This window comes from Podarcis raffonei, chromosome 11, assembly GCF_027172205.1.
Source record: "Podarcis raffonei isolate rPodRaf1 chromosome 11, rPodRaf1.pri, whole genome shotgun sequence".
NCBI lineage: Eukaryota > Metazoa > Chordata > Lepidosauria > Squamata > Lacertidae > Podarcis > Podarcis raffonei.
The window spans coordinates 24,747,228-24,768,871 of NC_070612.1; the positions used below are offsets into that span (position 1 = coordinate 24,747,228).

Here is a 21,644-nt window from a genome sequence, read left to right on the forward strand (position 1 = left end):
CCGCTTTATCACTACCCAAAGGAGTCTCAAAGCTGCTAACATTCTCCTTTCCCTTCCTCCCCCACAACAAACACTCTGTGAGGTGAGTGTGGCTGAGAGACTTCAAAGAAGTGTGACTAGCCCAAGGTCACCCAGTAGCTGCATGTGGAGGAGCAGAGACGCAGACCCAGTTCACCAGATTACGAGTCTACCACACTTAACCACTACACCACACTGGGGTTTACTTGGCACTGCCTCTCCTCTGCTCCCACAAACCTCACAAGCCTGGTGAGGTACTTAGCTACTTAGAGGGCGCCACACAGAAGGTGCTACTTAGAAGGTGCCACACAGCTGGCTTCTTTTTTAAATCTCTCCTTATATTGTGTCCTTAAAACACTCAAAGTCAGCTAATGTGTGTATGCTGCCATTGCAAGGCAAAAAAATATATGGGCCCACAGGTCCCAAAAGGTTGGCTGGTGACGCCTGGGCCAAGAAAGACATAATGCAGGGTATCAAACCTCAGAATAATGGGGAAGAGGGGCTCCAATCTCAACCAAATCAGAAATGCTAGAGGAAGGTCATGTAACCCTTTCTCATCCACTATTTCCCACAGATGGTCCTGGGACAGAGTGGAGGAGAGAGAGACATAGGGACATCCTTAACTCTCATTTCACCCTCCATCAGGACCAGCACCACCTTGGATGGTGTATTTAGATTGAGAAGACATATAATCTGCGTTGAGCCCTATTCAAAGTGCTCCTTAACTTTAAAGCTATGAACAACTTTAGTCCCAATTATCTTAGTGTATACCTTCTCTCATATGAGTTCTGCAAAACTTAAGATCCATCCAATGAAGACCTGCTCTTCTACTAGGGACAAGGACATTTTGAATTTTCTCTTTATTTCTTTGGCCCTTTATGCACTTCGTTGCTGTGGTGTTTGTTTTAATTTTTTATTATTATTGTAGTCTATATTTTTGCATTCAGTAAGAAAACACAGGATATAAAGTTTTAAAAATACAAAAAAATCCAAATAAACAGGACTACTGGTTAAGTGATATCAAAAACCTGCATTACCCAACAACAAAATATGATTGTTGTCTCTTGGGAGTGAACAGAATGGAAACCTGTACCTGTTTGTTTAAAACCCTACCTGACCAGAGACAGACAGCACGATAAAAACTAATTAATGAGTATTCAAAGGCAATGATTCCATCTTATCCCTATTCATTATTACTTCTCTTCTGGCTTTAGTGATACCATCTCTTCCCAGCTATGAAACGCCCTCTATTGCAGTCCTAAGCCTTGCTAATTTAAAGAAGTGTTGTAAGGCTTACCTTTGGGGCTGGCCTTTGAGTCTCAGAACATGCTAGGAAAATTTCAATTGGCTTTATTCAGTGTTACTGGGTGAAACAGGGTGTTGGTTTTTTACCTGTCCTGAGTCTTTGTGATGGGTGGGTTATTATGTATTTTTAGAATGGCTGGCCCCCAACTAAATAAAACCTTAAATCAAGCATATGGTTTTTACTTATAAAATATGCATATTAGTAAAAAGCAAAACAAGATACCTTGTTTTATGTAGACTGGGTTGGCTTCGTATTTGGGGGCCCATGAGAAAGATGTATTATTTAGATATACCCCCCCCTTGATTAGATCCACCTTCTTGACAGTATTGCAGCTGCTCTTTTCCTTCCCCACTCCCTCTGGGCCACATTCACACCAAATGGAGAGGGCAATATCCTCTCAATATTGCTCATATGCTCAGAAAGCACACACTAGAGGAAGCCAACCTGCTGTCACCCAGATGTCACTGAACTGCAACTCACATCAGCTCCCACAATTGGTCATGCCAGCAGAACAGAAGAAAATTTTAATCCAACATCATGTAGAGGACACCACACTGGCTACACAGGTACAAGTTACAAAACTGCTACCTGACTTGACCAGAGCAGCTTTTAGTAAACTGAAAGGTTTAGCTGATTAACCTAAATGATAGAAAAAAATAGTATGCAATCCTATACAAGTCTACTCTGAAGCAGGCCTGTATGGCAGCCTTCACCAACTTGGTGCCCTCCAGTGTTCTAGGCTACAAACACCATCAGCAGCCCCAGGTAGCATTCCTAATTTCTAGCTAACAAAATACTTAAATGTTGAGTTTGAAGTTTAGCCTCAGTGCAACTTTTGAACAGAAGTTGTCTTTCCTTGGCAGCTAAACAGCAATAAATTGGCTGAACAACTGATTTGTAAAGAAGTGTCACTCCAGTGAACAAAAGTTGCTGGTGAGAGGAACAGGAATATCAGACCCGTAAACCAGGCAGGAATATCTTACCATGCAGGGAATACTTAAGAGTTAGTAGGCGTTTAACGCTTTCTATTTTCTATGTGTTTTTAAAAGCAAGCTCAGCTACCTTACTTGCCCATGGGTGGGAGAAATACAGGCACACTACAGCTAACTCCCGAAAACAAAATCTACTTTTCCTATTTTCATTTTAGTGCCAGAAGAACAGGCAGTTTCTCCATTTGCATCCACCATCTCCCCCTTGGCTTTAGTCACACAGTTAATGGCAAAAATGAGCAATGCCAATTTCTGAAAAGCAAATGGTAGCCAAAGCAAAATGAAAGAGGCAATTGCCTAGCAACATTCAAGCATGTAAGGAATTGAACACTTTCCCGGGGGGAAAGCAAGCAAACTTCGAAACTGTGTCAGCAAAAGAAACAGAATCAGCCTCTCATTGTTTTAAACACCCTTTTCAAAGATTGTGGAAAACCCATTTAATCGGTGCCCCCTTTCCAAGTGCTGCAGTATTTTTCAATTTTATGGAATGTATGTCTGGTCTCTCCACAAAGTTCCTTTAAAAAGATAGTTTTGGTATCCTAAACATATGTACGGTACTATAAACCAGATACACTGGAAACAAATTAGTACTTGTTCTGAAATTCATGCTAACAAAGATGGCCGTGCCTCAAGCTAGTATCACATGGACACACACCCTGACAGTCAAAATAATCTATGCATTCGAGTTGGTGGTAGTAAAGCCCTAGGAACTGGTCCCTGCTTGTTGTCTACGTAGCAGCCACCCCCTTTAAATACATGCCATTTAAATGCTACATCACAACATACTTAAATACCAGAAGGTACTATAAAGGTACTGTACCAATGATGAACTCAAGACTATGTCTTCATGCAATACCAGGCATCTGGCAAAAGAGGTAGCGAGAAGAAGAGAACAAGAACAATAATGTAACTACAGAATAACTCCTTAAACCAGGGTTACAGTCGCTAAAACATAATGTATAGTTACCATTTTGGGGCTCGAAAGTCGTATTTTTCAATAAGACTTTTTGGTTCCTGAAATTCATTCTGCTTGTGCAGATAAAATGTCACGAATAGAATTCTACAAGATGTGCTGTTAGTGTGTGAAAACAGGTTAGATCCAATAATCCCAGCCATGCATCGCCATATGGTAGAAACATCAGGAGCCATCCTGCTGCTTGGGCAGCTTAATTTGTTCACAAGTGGCCAATAGCCAGGTGTAAAATGCACCTGGTTAATATTGAATGCTGATTGAGACAGATTCAAAATAGGAATCTAAGGCAGCATTTATTGCATAATGGAGGAGAAACTGGCAGAAAGACTCTTCCTCTCGGCAGTCATCTGGGATAGCACAAAATGTTCAGAACATCCAAACAACTTGGGATGAATATGTCAGTTGTGGAATATTGGTGGGGCTATAAATCAATGGGGAAAAGGGAGCAGGTGAAGAATGACACGTAGGAAACATAAAAGAAAGGGGAACCAAGAGGTGTGGAACAGAAGCTAAGAAAAAGGACAGCTGATGGAGAGGTGACAGGAAGCAAATGGACCATCTAGCAGGGCTTCAGGAAAGGATGAGCAAAAGAGATATGAAACTGGGGGAAAGAAAAGTTCAGGTAAGCTGAAGGAAACTTTCTATGGACTTTTGGATAGATGTGCAGTGGTACCTCGGGTTAAGAACTTCATTCGTTCCAGAGGTCCGTTCTTAACCTGAGGTACCACCTTAGCTAATGGGGCCTCCCACTGCCGCCGCACCACCACCGCACGATTTCTGTTCTCATCCTGAAGCAAAGTTCTTAACCCAAGGTACTATTTCTGGGTTAGTGGAGTCTGTAACCTGAAGCGTCTATAACCCGAGGTACCACTGTAGGTGCATAGACAGGCTGAGTGTTAGGATCTCAATAGATTCTTTAATAAAGGTCACATTTTAAGAACTGAAGTAGGGAAAATCCAATTTGAGAGGTGCAAAAAGTGACTAGGGATAGGAGCGAAACTGCAGATTTGTCTCTAAGAGGGAGCCCAGGCTTAATGAGGTATTTGCTTTGAATACTAAGGAATCCAGAGCCACACATGGGATGAGGTGTGACTGCCTAAACTATTCAGGGAATTTTCAGCTGTAAATCAGCTGGTGAAAATGGATCAAAGTATTTCTGTAAAAAGATTAGCATTCCCTCCCCCCATGCACACAAAGGTGAAGATGCAGTAAAACATCCCTATGCTGGAAATTCACTAGGGAACTATACACTACCAAGAATAATCATGTCAACCATGCATTGAGTTTGATTTGCATTATACTAATAGGGCTGCAGCACCTGGGACATCAGTGCTAATACAGGATTACACGGGATATTGTGGGAGGCAGATGGGCCTACAGGGCAGCAAGGGGGAAAGGGCGGAGTTTTCATAGGGAGCAGAAGACTTTCAGTTGTTGGAGGGATCTCAAACCACCCAAATTCCTGATGAAAACTAATGAGGCATTGGGCATTTCTGGCCAAGTGGGGGTGAAGGAAGGGAAGCAGAAACTGTTGGTGCTCAGTTGCTTTAATAGCATGCAGTAAAGAGCAAGAGCACGCAATGGGAATAGAACACCACTCAAAATCAGCTAATGACATCTGGGGAGGGTTATCAAAGTAAAGCTCCACCACATTACTTAGGAGGGAAGGTGCAATGTATTTAATATAATGGATGGTAATTGTTCAGGAGAGGGAGGGAGGGAGAAAAATATTCTCAAAAAGCCCACACAAAATGCATTTGCCATTCTTCATCCTACTTTTTATTTACATAAATGGACAATATATAAAAGGTTTTATATATGCACACAACTAGGAAGGAGTTTAAAATTAATTGCTTCCATGGGAAGTTACCAATTTGGAAGTTTCCAAGCTGGCCTTAATTATATACCTCCATCTACTTAGAAAGATATTTTAAGATGTATTCAGAGTGTTCTACCAATGTTGATTTTTCAAGTTCATGCTCTGTTTTAAACACATGAAAACACCCAAAGATCAAACACAGCCATTGCTAGCTAAAATGGTCTATAAAAAGGAGAATACACTGAATCACTCCCCTCTCCCCATTACAATGATGTTCTCACTGCACTGGAAGTTAAGACAACCAACTTTGACTGCACTGCTATGCACACTTACCTAGGATTCAAGCCCTATTGAATTTAGTACATAGTTTTTTTTCTTTTTAATAGTTACCCCTCTGAATAGCTCTCAAAACAAGGGTTCTCTTTGACTTTTTAAAAAGTGGGCTAACTGAAATACAACACAAAAAATGCTGGACAGTTTCTGTAAACTACAACTAATCTGTATCATAGGGATGAAAGTCAACTTGAGCCTATTGTGAACATACTGGTTCATGTTGCAACTGATGCCAAAGGCAGCCAGTGCTTCCAGAAAGTCAAGATGCTAAATGTCCCTCCCACACTTCCCATTATTGTCATGACTCTTTCTTTTGGCTCCAGCCACCCAAGAGGCTGCTAATCTGCTGCAATATCAGCCATGATAGCTAAAGAAAAGCACCATGCTCAAAGATGAAATCTTCAAAGAGTTAGCTGCCAAGGACACTCAGCAGAGGTTAGCATCTACAGTACCTTCCTTTATTCCTTGCGCTCTAGCTGGCTAGAAAAAGCTTTGAATGGAACACCGTGACCAGATACACCCTTCTACTGAGGCAACATTCTGGTGCAAGAAGTGAACTCTGAATTACCATTCCGGTGTCTCCCACCTATTTAAATGCTTTTGAAAACAGAGTCCCCTTCTAATTCATTTCCCCTTTAATCCAAAATCCATTCATTTCCTTTCTGGAGGCCGCAGAAGTCAGACAAATCCCTCTTCTCATCCCGTCTTGGTCATGGGACTGTGGAAGAGTTTTAAGAGGAAGAGATGGGGAATGTGTGTCTGTGATGAGGACTTCCATGCTGCTTAGTAACACACACTGTTACCCTCTTCTCTGACAAAGACCACCACCCCTCTCCAGAGATGTGAGATGCTCACAAAGTAAGTCACACAATTGCAAAGGTATTAATGGGCAACTGCTTTGCTGCTTCCATCTCAACCATCTCTCCACAAAGAAAAGGACAAGCTGTTCCTGTGCTGTTCCTGTTTCACCTTCTGTGGATGTAGGTAGTCAGGCAACAGATGACCTCTCCTGGCCACCCCTGCCAGCCTCTTGATTACATTTCTGATTTAATGTTGGGAGGCATTTTTCTAGAAAAGGTAGAATGAAGTAAAAGCCAGACTACTAAGGAGATGATGGACCACAACCCCTTCAGCACTATGACAGGTGGTCAGACTCTGAAGCCAAAATGCCCCTTTGTCTTTATTGGTTGCAGAGACTAAGATCCACTGCTAGATGCCACCACACATACCATTACCGCCAGCACTTTCCACTACTGAATGCCAGAGTTTCAAATGGCATCTTATCAAGCAGCACAATGAAGTGTCATTGGCAAAGTTATCAAAAGCTTTCTTACATGCCTAAAATGAGGCATATTTAGGACAACAAAACAGCTGTGCTCATGAATACACCCAAAAGAAATGCCTAGACAAAAGCAGCGTAATGCACCCAGGGTTCTTCCTTAAAAGAATATCCATACTTATGTGCCAAGACAGTTAGAGTAGCTACTGCATAAACTGAGGTTCTAGGAACATAAATTTCTTTTCAAATAAAAGAGGAGCTTTAAGTTATTCTCTTTACATTGTGTATTATAGCTCGGGTCTTTAGTCCAGGTTTCTAACAGAGAGTTACTCAGCGAGTTTAGGTAGTGGGGGAATGCATGAGGACAACTGCTATAAAGTTAAACTACTTGCACACAAGTGTTTTAAAAATCAATCCCATCACCTAGCAACATGCAGCATGCCCTAAAACAGCATGAACAATACAATTATTTGCTCTTATCTTGACTCCTAGAAAAGCATACTTCAAGGAGGTGTTAGACCTCGGAGTATGGTTTTTATGACAGTGAGACCTACACATTACGCACTACCATGAACATAATACTACTTATTAAGGGGTTAATAAAGTAACCTCTCTTTTTTCCCATGCTTGAGGACCAACATAGCAGCAGCAATGCCCAGCATAAAAATGAAAAGATGGTTTTGTGGTTGTTGTGTTTTTAAAAAGAAAAGGCTTTTCAATAATGCACAAAACACACATCTCAGGCATATGGATTCATGCCCTTACCTACCTATCGAGACCTGCACAAAAGCTAGAAAGGCTGCCAGTTTGACACCTGTTTCACTAGCCAATTTGAGATAGATGGCCGTGGGGATTAAATAACCCTCATAAACACACACAAAGAAAGACAGCCACAGAAAAGTCTTAATTTCTGACTAAAACGAACCCTTTCCCTATCCCATCTTGTATACCTACATTTGCTAATTAAAGCAACCTCTATTAATAAAAAATAAAAAGTAGGACACGCCGGCTCTTTTCACCGTCGGCAAAAATGTGCTTAAGGTATACAAGCTTTAGCCTCTGAACTGGCTTCAACTTTGGAAACAATTCTTCTCACTTTATAGCGCAGCTGCCATTTGAGTAAACCAGTCTCAGTCTGCCCAGAAAGAGGCTTTTATTTTCATTTATTAAATTTGTATACCACCTTTCATCCAAAGATCACAGAGTGGATCACAACAGAAAAACACAAGATGAAATAACAAAATACATAATAAAAACAAGAGCAAAAATAAACCAATAACCCCCATCCCACAAACACATTTAAAAGGACACATAATGTTAATCACCCAAAGGCCTGGTTAAAGAAATATGTTCTTGCCTGGCACCTAAGATATGTAATGGGGGCACCAGGTAAGCCTCCCTGCAGAGAGCATTCCACAAAGTGAGAGCCATTGATTGCCATGGGACCTCCCTGTGGATGAGACACATGGAGAAGGGCCTCAGACGATGATTGCAGGGTTTGGGTCGGTTCATATGGGGAGAGGTGGTCCTTAAGGTATTGGGGTCCTGAGCCATTTATGGTTTTATATGTCAAAAACAGCACTAGTGATGAGCGACCTCTTCTATGTGAGTCAAGTTGACTGTATATCCAGAGAAGCTTCACAAATCTTCTCAAACAAAACTAGTTTTCTTCCTCAATAGAACCCCCTTATCTGCTTCCCCACTAACATTTACTGATAATGGACACTACCATCAATGGGTGGAATTCACAGTTTCTATTTGCCAACCTCTGTTTACCAACCTTCAAGCAAAAGAATGTAGAGAGAAGCAACTCTCTCCAAGATGTCATTTGCGTTGTAAAATGAATAAATATAGTAATGTCAACAACAGTTTGCCGGGGTAGGGAAAGAGAAGTTTCCTACCCAGTTTCAACATATGCAGTTAGAATCATAGAATCATAGAGTTGGAAGAGACCACAAGGGCCATCGAGTCCAACCCCCTGCCAAGCAGGAAACACCATCAGAGCACTCCTGACATATGGTTGTCAAGCCTCTGCTTAAAGACCTCCAAAGAAGGAGACTCCACCACACTCCTTGGCAGCAAATTCCACTGTCAAACAGCTCTTACTGTCAGGAAGTTCTTCCTAATGTTTAGGTGGAATCTTCTTTCTTGTAGTTTGGATCCATTGCTCCGTGTCCGCTTCTCTGGAGCAGCAGAAAACAACCTTTCTCCCTCCTCTATGTGACATCCTTTTATATATTTGAACTAGGTATCATATCACCCCTTAACCTCCTCTTCTCCAAGCTAAACATGCCCAGCTCCCTTAGCCGTTCCTCATAAGGCATCGTTTCCAGGCCTTTGACCATTTTGGTTGCCCTCCTCTGGACACGTTCCAGTTTGTGTATCATAGAATCATAGAATCATAGAGTTGGAAGAGACCACAAGGGCCATCGAGTCCAACCCCCTGCCAAGCAGGAAAGTATCATGAGTGTGTATCAAAGTTGGCCTACATGCCAACTTGATTTGAAGTAGCCCATGTGAATGCTAAGAGTGCACTGAATGAGTGTGGCTCTGGCTCTGCATCCCTCCACCAAATATTTATAATCTATTTAGTAATGTCAACAACAGTTTGCCGGGGGGGGGAGGCAGGCAGGAAAAGCCCCCAAGAACCACACACAAGCTTCGTGCGGCTTTTGCGGGCTTTTCCCCAGGAGGGAGAAGGGACTGACGCAGCCAGTCAGTCCCTTCTCCCTCCTCGTAGAAAAGCCTTGTGCAACCTCTCCTGCCAGGGGAAGCTGCGGAAGGCTAAAGAGGAAGCCAAGGCAGTGAGCGCGATCCGCTTGCTGCCTTGGCTTCCTCTTTAGCTTTGCGCAGCCTCTCCAGCCACGGAGATAATAAACTTTTTTTCCTTGATTTCCCCCTCTAAAAACTAGGTGCGTCCTGTGGTCCGGTGCGTCCAATAGAGGGAAAAATACGGTACTTTATACTGGGTCATCTGCTGCCTTGTGGGATGTCTTCAGTAGAAAGCTACAGATTAAGGCCCACACAAATTGGGAGTGGAGTCCCTAAGATGGTTGGATGGCGCCTCATACGCCCCATTCCTGCGACTCCTGGAGCCAAGCTGGTGCTAAACATATTGCTATGCTTTCCTTTGGACCAGATTAGTGAGGCCAAGAGGGGGGGTCTTGTTGTCTGGCCATTCCAGGACCTCAGTGCACACTGCTCAGGCTTGTAACCCAGAGAGGGCACTTGGGTGCTGCTAATGCAGCAGTTTGATTTCATCCCTGGAGGTGCACTCCATTGCCTCTTGAGACAGACGGATGCCAACAACAGGAGAAGTATAAGAGATTAAAGCATTAAAAGGTAAAGGGACCCCTGACCATTAGGTCCAGTCATGGCCGACTCTGGGGTTGCGGCGCTCATCTCCTTTATTGGCCGAGGGAGCCAGCATGCAGCTTCCGGGTCATGTGGCCAGCATGACTAAGCCGCTTCTGGCGAACCACAGCAGCACACGGAAACGCCGTTTACCTTCCTGCCAGAGTGGTACCTATTTATCTACTTGCACTTTGACGTGCTTTCGAACTGCTAGGTTGGCAGGAGCAGGGACCGAGCAATGAGAGCTCACCCCGTCACAGGGATTCGAACCGCCAACCTAATGATCAGCAAGTCCTAGGCTCTGTGGTTTAACCCACAGCACCACCCGCGTCCCACAATAAAGCATTAGGCTGTGCTAAATGTTTGCTACTCACATACAGTAGATAGGAAGCCTGCGCTGATATGCTGGTGTGCTCATCAAACCCACAAGCTTCAGCACATGCAAGTTTTTAATCCACAAGCTCTTTTGGGATTCTGCTTCAGTACTTTTCACAAGAAAAAGAGCAGAAGGAACCCATGAACTAGTCAAATACTGCTACCTCTTAAATACTTTTTGGGCATGGGCATGGTGAATTTCTGAATTTGGAGCAGGCATAGGCAAACTCGGCCCTCCAGATGTTTTGGGACTACAACTCCCATCATCCCTGACCACTGGTCCTGTTAGCTAGGGAGGGTGGGAGTTGTAGTCCCAAAACATCTGGAGGGTTGAGTTGCCTATGTCTGATTTGGAGGGTTAAAAGGGCTTTCCAAGAAGCTGTTTTAAAGAAATGTGAGGTGGAGGTCATTTAAACCCTGGGGCTTCCAGACTTTGCTAAAAAAAAAGTGAGAAGAGGTTGCAGAAGAAGCTGGCTGTGTGGAATGACCCACATACAGCAAATCCATTTTAATATATGATACTCAGAGAAAAGCATTATTTTAGAGCAGAACAAAAAATAGAAGGAAAGGGCAATTCAAGTGACTTTGAAAGGCTACCATAAAAATAGATACAGGGATGTGTCTGCCTGTGTATAAAATGCTACTTGGTTGCACATTTTGAGTTGCAGTGAAACAATTATATAAGCAGAATCAACTTTCCTAATGTCAGAGTTAAGAACAGTCTGAATGGGATTTATTCAGGATTGGTGACTAAGCTTCAAGCCACAGATCTCAAAGGAGTGCTCTGAAAATTTGTATCATGACATGCAGAAAGACCCTTGCTGCCATGCATATGAACAAGGAATGAGAAAAGGCTTAGTTCAGAGCACAAAGGAATTGGCAGAAGAAAATTAGCAGTAGTGTCCCGATGGTAGTTGGTTCTACACTGTACCGGCCAGGGAAGGACAAATTAAGAAAACAACAGGCATCACAGCAACTGCTGACTTAAGGCATCATATGTGATGCCGCAAATTGCATGGTTTGAAGTAATAAAATATGGTAATTATATGACTGAAATAAAACAAACTGCAAAAAGCCATGATGTTCATTTGCAGTGGTCAAATAAAATGAACAGTTTCAATACTACAGCAGACTTCTCTAAATATGTGAATGGTAGACAGACATTTTTCACTTTGGTACAGATTACTTTTTAATGCAAGGACAGCCAATTTGATGCCCTCCAGATGGCCACAATTCTCACCTCTGTATTATCAATTTAGATTTCAAAGACAGGGGCAAATATCACTAAGCAAGCACCTTCTGCTTAAACTTTTAAGCAGTTTGCTGAAAGTTATGTACACAGCCTCTCTGGGCACATCTTTGGACTGGGCCCAGTCCACTAAGGCCTAGCCATTTACAAGTGTGCATCTTCCCTGGCCCCACCCATATGTTTGGCCTTGAAGGTCAATATTTTAAACTTTGAACTTGCCTGAGCAAAGACACCTTTGTACAATATTCATTCATACTGCAGCTGCTTTTGTTTTGTTCAGCAAACAGTACTAGAAACAGAGTAGTGGCCAAACTGTTTCCATTTCTCTTAGTAAGCCTTCTGAATATGTGCCTGGAATTCATAGTTCATAGCTAAGCACCTTGAAGCTGCCATGGACTAGACACTCTTGGCTCCACCACTGGATCTCAGAATGACATAATGCAAGTAAGTGCCTGAAAACCTTGCCAAGTACAAACACCACATTTCAGATGACATAATCCATGCACTTCTAGTCCTAACATTACAGAGAGATCAATGAATTGATCTAAGAAATGCATCATGACAGGCACCACGAGGATAGCATCTAGTAAATATACGATGCACTCAAGCAGCAAGTATTGCATATGTGACTCAATTAAGTAACAGAATGAGCCACTTTTAAAACACTGCACATACAGTGCTGCTTCAGAGGCCAAACTTTTGAATGATCTAACAGGTGTTGGTTGACATATGGAAACACCATGTACAAACCGGAAGCCAGTGTACCTTTTTTCCAAAGCTGGATCCAGAAGATACTGCAAGTCAGAAGGAAGCTGTTCCAACTGAAAATGCTATCATGATGCACTGCTAGATTAGGAGTATAAGCAGAAAGCAGAATGGGGTATACTGGTAGATCTGAGTAGAACGTGGGTAGGCAAACTAAGGCCCGAGGCCCAGATCCGGCCCAATTGCCTTCTCAATCTGGCCCGCGGACGGTCCAGGAATCAGCATATTTTTACATGCGTAGAATGTGTCCTTTTATTTAAAATGCATCTCTGGGATATTTGTGGGGCCTGCCTGGTGTTTTTACATGAGTAGAATGTGTGCTTTTATTTAAAATGCATCTCTGGGTTATTTGTGGGGCATAGGAATTTGTTCATTTTTTTCCTTCAAAATATAGTCCGGCCCCTCACAAGGTCCGAGGGACAGTGGACCAGCCCCCCTGCTGAAAAAGTTTGCTAACCCCTGGAGTAGAACTTAGGACCAGGTCAGGTAATGGATTGCCTTCATTCTCATAACAAACACGCACGCCTCTCAGTGCAACGTGCCTGTTCTCTGGAATACTTCCCCATCCAAGAGGCTCCATCTGTTGTAGAATATTTTAAACCCTTACTGAAAACCCTTTTTTGTTTAGGCATTTTCCGATTGTTGATCACTGGATTATACTGCTTTATCATTTGATTCCCCCCCCCCCTTTTGATGATTTTATCTGCTAGTTACCTGCTGTATTTATATGTGTATGGTTTTGTTGTATGTAAACCATTCTGATTTTTTTTCTATATGTAGTATATAGTCGCAGAATCAAAGAACTGTATAGCAGGAAGTGAGTCCCAATGGTCATCTAGTCCAACCCCCTGCCATGCAGGGATCCCAACTGAAGCATCCATGGCTGATGGCCATCCACCCTCTGCTTAAAAGCATCCCATTAACTTGACTAAATAAACAATTGACAGCGGGCCAGCAACAATTCTGACTGTCAACTGTTTAATCATAGCAGCAGCAACAAATAGAAGGGTTGGCAGAGGAAGATGAGGATAGGACTCCTGCACCCTTTAATACTTGTGGATTTTTTTTCTGCTAAAATTTTCTCTTTCATACAGCCATTAAAGGCACAGGAGCACCATCCTCTTTTACACCTGATCCCCCTAACAAAAAACTCTACCCCTTCCAAACTGCAGAAAGCTGGTGTGAGTGGGATACCAGGACAGACATTTTTTGTGGTAGGACTGTGAGGTCAGTTCCACTTCTAAAAACAAATTTCTGCAATGATCAAATGCTCAGAGGCATCCCATTCCTTAATAATAAAAGCCTGTCGGCCCCTCTTACCTGAGCCACCATTATGCACCTGGTTCCAGCTGGTGACTCTCTGAGGTACAGTAAAAACAAACAAAAAGAAAGATTCTTCAGGCCAAAATTTGGCCTGCCCCTGAACTGGTTTATATGGTGCTCTGGGCTAATGAACAGGTAGTCTATTTCACAAAAAAATTATGCTACTTGGTTATAATAAAACCTCAAAGTGGTTGATGAAAAGAATAAAACAATACAATTATCAGTTAAAAAAAGTTTTAAAAGCACTACTTAAAACATTTAAAAAAGAATTAAAACCCTCAATAAGTTTTACCTCCACACTCTAGCAATTCAGTCTCCAATTTAGATTTAATATTTGCAAAGCCGTTATTTTTAACATCTTCCTTAAAAACATCATGAAGTTGGAGTTATTATTCCAGCAAATTTCTATTATCTCTTCCAAACCTCATACAATGACTTCCTTATGATATGATTTAGGAAGCTTCTGTGTGCCTTTACTTTGTCAGATGTGCCAACCAAATCTGTTGTCGAAACCTTCAAAATCCAATAAATCAGTATTTTCTAATAAAACCCACTCTTTCAACCAACAGAAACAAGACGCTTCATAATAAATTTTTAAATCAAAGATGTACAATCTGTTAGAATGGCATACCAAAGATGAGCAAGTCAAGTGTGTTATGATAAAATGGGCAAAAGATCTTGGGTATAATATACAACTAGAGGACTGGGAAAGGCTATGGAAGAAAGGAATAAAATTTACTGCTTGTACTGCTTTAAAGGAAAATATAATGAAAATGATGTATAGATGGTACTTGATGCCAACAAAATTAGCCAAAATGTATAGGACAAGTGACAATCTATGTTGGAAGTATAAAGAAAAAGAAGGGAAATTCTACCATATGTGGTGGACTTGTCCTAAGGTAAAAATTTATTGGAATATGATATATAATGAGCTTAAGAAAATATTTAATAATACTTTTCAAAAGAAACCAGAACCTTTTTTGTTGGGCATATTAGGTGATGAAATCTCTAAGAAGGATTATAATATATTTCTTTATGCCACAACAGCGGCAAGGATTCTTTTAGCCCAGAAATGGAAGCAGCAAGAAATTCCAGCACTAGAAGAATTGGAAACTAAGATGATTGAATACGCAGAACTGGCAAAACTGTCCGGGAAAATCCGCGACCAGCGAGACCAACTGTTTGAAAAAGACTGGAGTAAAATTACTTTATATTTGAAAGAACATTGTAGATCTCTGACAACACTAACAGGATTGATTTAAAGGTTTTTGCAGTTTAGAAATAGAAACTTATCTACAATGAGAAGGAATTTTAAGGAATGAAAGTAGGTAGATAGGGGGAATTGGAAATGCGAGGAAATTATGTAAAGAAGATAGAAAGTCGGTTTGGGGGGATGGAGGGAGTTAGAGACTCAAAAGAATCAAATTATAGGTGATGAAAAGATATGTTATAAATGTTTGGCTGAAAAATGAAAACTTAATAAATATTATCATAATTTATTTATTTTTTAAAAAAAACCCTCAGTAAGTTAGAAACCAACATTCTACATGTAGGGGGAGGCTGCCAAAAATGGTTTTAAGGAGGTGCCAAAAACAGAGAGAACATGTCTGCCTGGTGTCAATGGTCAGGGAGTTCCAAAGTTTAAGTGCTGCCACATGAAAAGATCAATTTCCTACAAGTCTGGAACAGGTATTTTGTGGCATCTCTGAAGCACTGTAAGTTCTGGAGATCAAAACAGCTGAGTGGGCATATATGGGGTAAGGCAATATTACAAGAAAAGTGTTTCCAAACCGTTAAACTTTTTATATGCTGATAACACCTTGCACTTGGCCCTGTAGCAAATTGAGAAACACATGAAAAGGTGTTATAAGGTGACAGATGCTAATTGATGGCTCTCACGTTTATCAGCAACAGCAGTCTGCACAAACTGCAGCTTCCAGATCAAGTACAAGGGAAGCCCTACATAGAGCACATTGCAGTAATCTGATGCTAAAGTAACCAATGCAAGAACAACTGCAGTCAAGTTTTTACAGTCCAGCAAAAGTCTGAGCTATGGTACCAGTTGCAGCTTCTAGTCATTGAGGCTACCTGAGCTTCCATTGACAAAGCTGGATCCAGCCTGCAAAGTTGCTCCATTCAGCATAGGGAAGTGACCATTTTTTCAGATATGGGGACCACCTGGCTCTTGGCTACTTGCGACCAAGTGAAGATGCCTGGGCACCAGGATGGTGCCTGATGTCTCCACCATCTGCATGCCTGGGGATCCTTGGCTCTTGCCTGTTTTCACACACTAACAACACATCCTGTAGATTTCTGTCTGTGATATTTTATCTAGGCAATCAGAATGAATTTCAGGAACCAAAAAGTCATGTTGAAAAATACGACATTTGAGCTGTCTGGCCCCAAAATGGCAACTAGACATTCCGCTTTGGTGACTGTAGCATTGATTTAAGGAGCCATTTGGCACCTAGCTGATGTATCTGAGTTTTTAATATTGCTCACCACTGCATCCAGGCACTGGTGCAGAGCCTGCATGGCCTCTCCTGGTTCAGTTGTTATGGAAGAATAGAACTCAGTGTCATTAGCGTAGTGATGGTAACTTGTCCCAAAACTCCTAATGACCACTCTCAGTGGCTTCATTAAATAGCACCAAAGACAATGCTCTGCCGCACCCTATAAGGTAGTTAAAAGCATTCATTCCAAGATCTCAGTTTTCACACCAGGTAACAGCCTGGACCTAGGCACATTTGCTCAGACGTAAGCTCTACTTATTTCAGTAGGACTTTGTACTTTGTAATATTGTACTTTGTAATATTTTTTATGAAAATGTCATTTATAAATACTTCAATAATAAAGAAATAGTACATTACTTGAAATGCATATTTAAATCCTGTGTGTTTTATTGCTTTAGAATTGGCATGATATGGGCGAACCAGGTCACAGTCTAAATCCTGGCAGCAATATCCTGTACTAATTGAAGCTTCTAAGCCAGGCATCCTCAACCTTCGGCCCTCCAGATGTTTTGGACTACAATTCCCATCATCCCTGACCACTGGTCCTGTTAGCTAGGGATCATGGGAGTTGTAGGCCAAAACATCTGGAGGGCTGCAGTTTGGGGATGCCTGTTCTAAGCAGTCTTCAAGGGATAGCCCCACTGCAGTGATCCAACAGGGAGGTTACAAGGAAAACTATTTCAGGAAGCATCCCATCCCAGAGCTGTATACATACCAAGGTCTTTCATAAATCATCTGAAATAAATATTGGTAAATATTCCAAACCATCTACATCCCTTAATACACAAGGTCATGTCTATACAAATACTAGCCAATGTTGCACAGCCCTTCTCTTAAAGACATTGGCAAACCATGAGGTCTGTTTCTGTTTTTTTAATACATCACAGGCATGGCAAGAAGCACAAAGAGAGAGAAAGCAAGATAGCCCTCTCTTCCAAGGTGAAGGGTTCAGGGCTGAGATGGTTAGAGGACTTGTGGGAGGTGAGGGGAGATATCAGAGGCCATGCGTTTGACAGCAGTAAATGGCAGAAGTTCAACAGGTCAGTTTTTGCCTATCCGTGGAAAGTTGAACTAAACCTTCTGAACATATGCCTGTCACACTGAAAGCATAAAACAGATGGGGGAAACAGTAGCTAATAGTTGCCAATATAAGCATGCCAAATAATGTATCCTTTCCAGCCCTGTGGCAATAAGATATGGTTGTGAAACCCATGGTTTAACCTGCTTCCTCCCTTCCTCAATCAGTGAGTTTAATAGAAGCATTATAGGAGATACTGTATCTATCTGGTCCACCTATCCACCTCAATGACATACCAGCCACCTCCCAGATTGACACACACAACGCCAATACGATGCTGGCCATACAAAAGGTACCTAACAGAGCACGTCAAGTAGCCACATGCTACAGACAACAGTAATTACCTAGCATCTTTCCCAAATTAGGTTGCCCTGTGGGAGGAAAACACCTCCCCAATCCTAAATGTAGCAATTAGCCAGACTGATTGCCAGAATAATCCATTTAGACCTTTGAATCCTACATGCTGCTTAGGGCCTTGTCATGCATTTTTGTCATATATGCATTTTTAAGTTGTGAATGCAGCAGGCACGCGAAGAACCTTTGTATGGTACTGGCATTATTATAGAGCCTGAATTCACTGCAATTCCCTGTGGCAAATCTAAGATTGTTGGTATGCACTTTGTAAAAATGCACCTAGGGCACCTAGACCTACAGCATAATCAAGTGCATCCCAACAGCACCTCCATGAGACTGATCACTTTTGTCGCTTTTCCTATTTTGCGGGGTGAGAGACCAGCCTGAGGTCAGTCTATTTCATGGCTGATCAGAAATGTGAACCCAGCTTTTACAGCTCCACAGACCACTGGAATGCAAAGTTTTTGGAGGCAGAGGGAGATCAGATAATCTAAATGTAAAACTAGAAGAAAGGACTGGGGAGAAAATAACTTGAGAAACACTCTGGTTGGATTTTGAAAATGGCTTGCACCATCTTTTACTGCAGGAGAGTTGTTAATAAAGGATGGAAAGAAAAACAGCAGCTAGAGAAACAGGACTTAGCAAACTGTTTTATTGCTGCAAGAGAAGTAATTCATTCATACTTCTGGGGACTGGGCTGGGTTCAGAGCTGGCCAAATGTTTTTTTCTGCAAATACTGTTCGACAAATGCAAGCGTGGAATTTTTCCCAAGCTCCTCTCATTAATGAGCGTTCCCACTCTGCCAATTCGGTGTGTCAGGCCATATCAGTTAATATCAAATAGTTAAGAGTTACTGCCAGTCTTCACGGGCTTTCAGGCTCTTTTAATCACGGTGGGTGGAGTCTTGGGAAGGAGCCGAAACTTAACCCTTGGTAGCAGGTGGATTTCTCCAGCAGCCACCGCAAAGACAAGCACACAGGAGAGAAGGTCTCGAGCGAAGTGCGTTTTGCAAAAGGCAAATTATGCTTAATCCAGTCACCCCATTCCAGTTGCATTATCCAAGCGTGAATAAACCCCTTCCTACACCCTTCAGGGGTGTGGAGACACCCAGCTGAGAACCACCCAATTCCCAGCAGATTGCCATCACTTGCTCAACGCAGAAAGCTGATGTCCCATCCCCTGTTTTCCATCCTCGGTGCTAACTTGTTCATACAAGTTGCGACTCATGCCAGCCCATTGCAACAGCCTGGAAGGAAAGGCTGCAGTCGTCTCTCGGGTGCCAACTACGGATGGAGGCTGCCTTTGATCACCAGGCACACAGCCTCCTAAAAGCATTAGGACTCCTCCCGAAGGGCCAAGCGCATCCACGGACACCACTTGCAAGAAGGAAGGTGGCGCAGAGGTGGAGGAGAGCACTCGCGATTTGCAAGTTCAACAGAGGCTCGAGAGCCCAGCAGGGCTCCGCCGGCAAACAAACCGCGCCAATATCCCTATCTTTCGCCGCCTCCGGGCCGGGCAAAACCACAAGCGAGCGAATAAGACAGGCAGGGCGAGCTCCGAGGCCGCTTCCGTTTTGTAGGTCAGGCCGGGAAACACCTTGGCTTCCCTTCCCTTGGGCCTCGAGCCGCTGCCTCCTTAATCCGACCAGAGCAGCGCTTCCCACGTGTCCGCGCCGGTCCCTCGGCGGCGACGTCGAGGGCGGCAACAAGGACCACTGGAAAAAGTGCCCGCGGTTCAAAGGATCCCAAGGAAAGCCCACCCGGCCAGAGCGCTCGGGTTATGCCCAGGTGGGGCCGGAGCTGCTCTTCGTGGGGGGGGGGGGAGCGTGCGCTTCGCATGCAAATAGCCTGGATGGGTGAGGGAGTCGCGCCGTCCCCCGCCCTCCCCAAAAGAGCCCCCCCACACAAACAACCCCGATCTGTCACAACACATCAAGTCCTCCAGCAGCCAAGCCACCGCTTTAGTTCAAAAGAAGGAAGAACCATTAGATCAGAGTGAGCCAGACCAGAAACTCCCCACAGCGAACCGTGCTCTTCTTCAAGCAAGGTTTCTATTTGGTGTTTTGTTTTTGAGGGGTTTAGAAGCAGGTTATCAGTGGAACTGCAACGGTGAGAGGAGGATGCCCTACTCTGACCTCTATTGTTATGACTATTCTATTATGACGACGACGACGACCAGCCCCAGCAGCCCTTCCCCGCGTGTCCCGGAGTGAAATCTCCACAACCCCCTTCTTACTGCTGGTGCGTTAAGGGAGCGCACACTCCCTCCTCCTTAACTGCCCTCTTCCCCCGCTCAAAGACCCCTCAGTCCCCACCAGAGAGTCCCTTCCTCAGCTCCATCCTCTCCAAGCCTAAGTCGCTCGCGAGTAAGTGGAGGGTCCGGGGCGGAGAGCGCGCCGTTTCCAGCGCCGTCTCCTCCCCGAGTTCAACAGGCCTTTCCTCCCCGGGGTAAGCGCGCGGGATATGGGAGGCGCGGAGCGACGAGAGCCTCACTTACCCTCTTCAGCGAGCCGGGCTCCCTTTCGCGCCCGCAGCAGCAGCAGCCGACGAGCGAGTGCGCTAGAAAAAGGAAGCGGCTGCCAGTGTGCCGCCCCGCGTGGCGCGGCCCAGCCTTGCGCCCGCCCTCCGGGCCGGCCTCGGAACCCGCCCGTGGGATTGGCCGCAGGAAGCCGTGAGTCACTGACTCCTCTCCGCCGCCGCCGTACACACGCCCGCACGTGACGCTGGGGGACAGGCCCTTCCTCTCCTCAGCCTCCCGGCCGCAGCAGGCAGGACAGGTGGAGGGCGGGAGGCGGAGCGAGCGCCCACCTGAGGGGAGCGGCTGCCAGGAGCCCGGACTCCGCTCCTTGGGCCGGTTGGGCGGGAAGGGGAGCCGAGGAAAAGGCAGCAAGGGCGCCGCGCTTGTTTAGGTCTCTCGTGGCGGACGGTTAAACAAAACACTGCTTTCCAGCTTCAGGACAGCCCTGCGGTCCAGTGGGAAATATATCCAGCAGACACCTCTTCCCCAGTCTCTCGCCTCTTCAGTGGCACTGTTGCCACAGACCCCCCAAGCGCCCCTGTTTTCCAGAGACTGTCCTAGATTTACAAAAGCCATCCTGATTTGATCCCAGAATGTCCCGCTTTTTCTTAGGACGTCCCTATTATCATTTGAGAAACGCTGGAGGGTATGGAATTCTCAGACCCCCTGAGCCAAGGAGATAAGTAACTTTACAACCTTTAGAAGACATCTGAAGGCAGTCCTGGATAGGGAAGTTTTTGGTTGTTTTTTTTAATGGTTTATCATGTTTATATATATATGTTGGAATGTGTCCAGAGTGTCTGGGGCAAGTCAGACGGGTGGGGTTTAAATAATGGGGGGAAATGTTGGAGGGTAGGTTGTCATTGTTCAGAGTTCAGGACCAAAAAGAGCTGCCTGCTGTGAAAAAAAAGTACTTAATCATACTTGTTCGGGGTATTTTTTGCTGTTTGCATGCAAGTACAATGCAAAAAGAAAAGAAAGTTATGGAAATGCTTCATCTTCAGGTGGTGTTGTCCTACTCTGTCAGACCATGCATTGCTGAACTTGTCAGACAAGTTCCTTTGCAAGATAATGGCCATAGCTTTCTTGCTTTGTTGGCAGCCCATGAGGGGGGCGGGAATAGCATGTTGCTTTACAAGTGCCTGGAATCTCTTCATCGTTTGGAGATTGGTGTGGCATGCAGCTGTCTTCTACTTTGGCCAGCCTTTAATGAGAGCTTACCAGCTATCTGCTGGAGAGGATGCACACGATGGGAGGATTATTATTACACGTGGTGGCAATGCCCAGTTGCACAAGACATTGGCGCAAATGTTTTTCAAACTGTTCCTTCCATAGCGCAATAACTTCTTCCTCCGGAATGACCCAGGTCTTGCAGTGCTATCACACTTTCCAGAAACCA

At 43.9% G+C, this 21,644-nt stretch overlaps 1 protein-coding gene across 1 annotated transcript in view; it reads right to left on the reverse strand.

Moving 5' to 3' along the window:
• Nucleotides 1-20,405, reverse strand: part of ELOVL7 (ELOVL fatty acid elongase 7) — a 40,040-nt gene extending 19,635 nt beyond the window's left edge. Inside the window, exon 1 of the mRNA XM_053408129.1 lies at nt 20,225-20,405. The gene's annotated coding sequence lies outside the window, so the exon portion shown is untranslated. The remainder of the gene's footprint in view (nt 1-20,224) is intronic.
• Nucleotides 20,406-21,644: the final 1,239 nt, after the last annotated feature.